Consider the following 3,549-nt stretch of genomic DNA (forward strand, 5'->3'; position numbering starts at 1 on the left):
GAGATAGATATATATTTTGTCTCAAAATGTATATATGTATACATGTATATGTATATATTGTCTCAAAATGTATATATGTATACATGTATACACTTTGTCTCAAAATGTATATATATATATATATAGTTTGTGTATATATATGTATACAAAATGTATATATATATATAGAGAGAGAGAGAGAGAGAGACATTTTGAGACAAAGTATACATTTTGAGACAAAGTCTCAAGCTTTCACCCTGGGTAAAGTGCCACAGCTTCATACCTCACAGCAACCTCCAACTCTTGGGCTCAAGAGATCCTCTTGCCCCAGTTTTTCTATTTTTAGTAGAGACGGGGATCCCACTTTTGCTCAGGCTGGTCTCCCAGGCAATCCACCTGCCTCGGCCTCCCAGAGTGCTAGGATTACAGGCGTGGTCCACCGTGCCTGGCATATTTATAAATACATATATAGACTTTGGTTAATATACCCATATATATTTCCTTGTTCTGTCAGCTGAAATGTCCTAAAAGCAATGACACCTCAGCAGCAATGAGCACACCTAATGCCCAGATCTTAATTTCTGACGCCATTCTCCAATGAAACAAACCAGGACTCCCTGGGGAATTGGCTGATTTTAGAAACTTAGGTAAGACATATACAAGATGAACCTGGAGTATTTTGTAATGCCCCAAAGTAAGAAAGAGATTTTTTTTTTTTATTGTTGGAGATTCATTGAGGGTACAATAAGCCAGGTTACACTGATTGCAATTAAGAGATTTTTTTTTTAAGTATAAAGAAAATATGTCAGTATTAGGTACAGTGGACACCACCTGGGTGAGGGGCACACTTATAACCTTGACTCAATCTGTAAAGAATACAGTATGTACAAAAAACATGTGTACTCCCTAATATTCTGAAATCTAAAAAAAAGAAGAAGACGGTGTATCAGTTAAGGGTGCAGCAACTCACACCTATAATCACAGAACCTTGGGACACCAAAGCAAGAGGATTGCTTGAGGAAAGGAATTTGAGACTAGTCTAGGCAACATAGCAAGATTCCATCTCTTAATAGACCAGATGTGATGTGGTGGTGTGCACCTGTAGTCCTAATTACTCAAGAAGCTGAGGCAGGAGGATCACTTGAGCCCAGGAGTTCAAGGTTACAGTGAGATATGATCATGCCACTGCACTCTAGCCTGGGTGATAGAGCAAGACCTTGTCTCAAAAAAAAAAAAAAAAGTATGTCAAAGAGTCACAGGACAAAAAAGAAGTGCTATGTGAAGAATAGATGTTCTCAGTGCTGTCATCAATAAAGGTAATTGCCTCTGTAAAAAAAAAAAAAAAAAAAAAGTCACAGGAGCCAACTGGAAGAGCACCCAATGGCCAAAGTTGGAACAACTTAAGGGACAAAAGAAATAAAGTAGTATTAGATTATAATCCAGAGTATGAAATAAACATCCATGTATCCATATTGTTGTAGATAAATGATTAAATAAATAAATGAGAGCGAAAAGTCAAATCTCCTGTGCAGAAGAATTCCAAATAATTTATGTATATACTCTGCCCTCAAGCGTGTGGATCATGGCAGTACCTGTGGCTCAGTGGGTAGGTCACCGGCCCCATATACCGAGAGTAGTGAGTTCAAATCCAGCCCTGGCCAAACTGCAACAAAAAAATAGCTGGGCGTTGTGGTGGGCGCCTATAATCCCAGCTACTCAGGAGGCTGAGGCAAGAGAATCTCCTAAACCCAAGGATTTGGAGGTTGCTGTGAGCTGTGACACCACAGCACTCTACCAAGGGTTAATAAGTGAGACTCTGTCTCAAAAACAAAAAGAATGTGGATCATAACTCCCTACTACTTAGATGTAAACTGTACATTGTAACATCTTTCCAAAAAGCAAAGTATGTAAAGTCATAAAAAGGAGTAATTTTACAGTGGAGAAACTTGACAAACATTTCAAACAAGTGATCAAGTTTAATATCAACAATGCTAAGTCATGTTAATATGTACTCTTGATATGTAATAAAAAGGCATATTAACTCTGCAGCCTTCATCCCTAAAACCCCAAGTATCAGCCTAATTATGATAAAAACAAGCCCAAATTGAGAGACATTATACAAAATACATAACCATTACTCCTCATCAAAGCTGTCAAAGTCATCAAAATCAAACAGTTGAGAGAAGCCTAAGGAGACAGGACTACTAAATATAATGTGATATTCTGGATGGGATCCTAGAACAGAAAAAGAATATTAGGGAATTCTGAATAAAGTATTGACTTCAGTTAATAAAAATGTATCAATATTGTTTTATTAATTATAAAGAAACTACAAAAAATGTACCATTTATTTTAATATAAAGTGTTAACAAAGAAAACGGGTGTGCAGTATATGGAAACTCTATACTATCTTTGCAATTTTTCTGTAAATCTAAAATTGCTTTAAAATTAGATTTTTTGGCGGTACCCATAGCTCAGTGGGTAGGGTGCCAGCCACATACACGGAGGTTGGAGGGTTTGAACCTGACCCAGGCCAACTAAAACAACAATGACAACTGCAACAACAACAAAAAAATAGCCGGGTATTGTGGCAGGTGCCTATAGTCCCAGCTATTTGGGAGGTTGAGGCAAGAGAATTGCTGAAGCCCAAGAGTTTGAGGTTGCTGTGAGCTGTGATGCCAGAGCTCTCTACACAGGGTGACAGCTTGAGGCTCTGTCTCAAAATAAAATAAAATAAAATAAAATAAATATATTTTTAAAATACTTCCTCCATAGAATGTATATATTTTTTCCAATCAGCCCTTTTTAAAGCATATTAGAATATATTAAATAGTTTTGATATGGTATAATGTAGTGGCCTGGTTCTGTTTTCTTTCATGTGAATAGCTAATTATGCCAACATCTATTTATCAAACCATCAAATTAAAATGCTGCTTTTGTTATATATTAACTTACTATGCATATTTGGATTTTGTTTCTGGACAATTTTATTTCACTAATCCATTTTTATTCATGTGATGATACTGTAATGTTTTGATTATTGTGATTTTATAGTACTTTTAATATCTGGTAAAATAAATTTACAACTAATATGACAAAGGACCAGATTTCCATAACTTAGAAAGAGTTACAATAAAATCAATAAGAATATAAAAAACATAATGGGTAACAATGAGGAAAGAATGTGAACATACAGGTCAGGCCATAAAACTAAATACAAATGGCTCTTAGATGTATGAAAATATATTCAAACTTGGGGCGGCGCCTGTGGCTCAGTCGGTAAGGCACCGGCCCCATATACCGAGGGTGACGGGTTCAAACCCGGCCCCGGCCAAACTGCAACCAAAAATAGCCGGGCGTTGTGGCGGGCGCCTGTGGTCCCAGCTACTCGGGAGGCTGAGGCGGGAGAATCGCTTAAGCCCAGGAGTTGGAGGTTGCTGTGAGCTGTGTAAGGCCACAGCACTCTACCGAGGGCCATAAAGTGAGACTCTGTCTCTACAAAAAAAAAAAAAAAAGAAAGAAAATATATTCAAACTCACTCATAAGAAAAATTTTTAAGCTTGGCGCCTG

This window comes from Nycticebus coucang, chromosome X (assembly GCF_027406575.1).
Source record: "Nycticebus coucang isolate mNycCou1 chromosome X, mNycCou1.pri, whole genome shotgun sequence".
Lineage (NCBI taxonomy): Eukaryota > Metazoa > Chordata > Mammalia > Primates > Lorisidae > Nycticebus > Nycticebus coucang.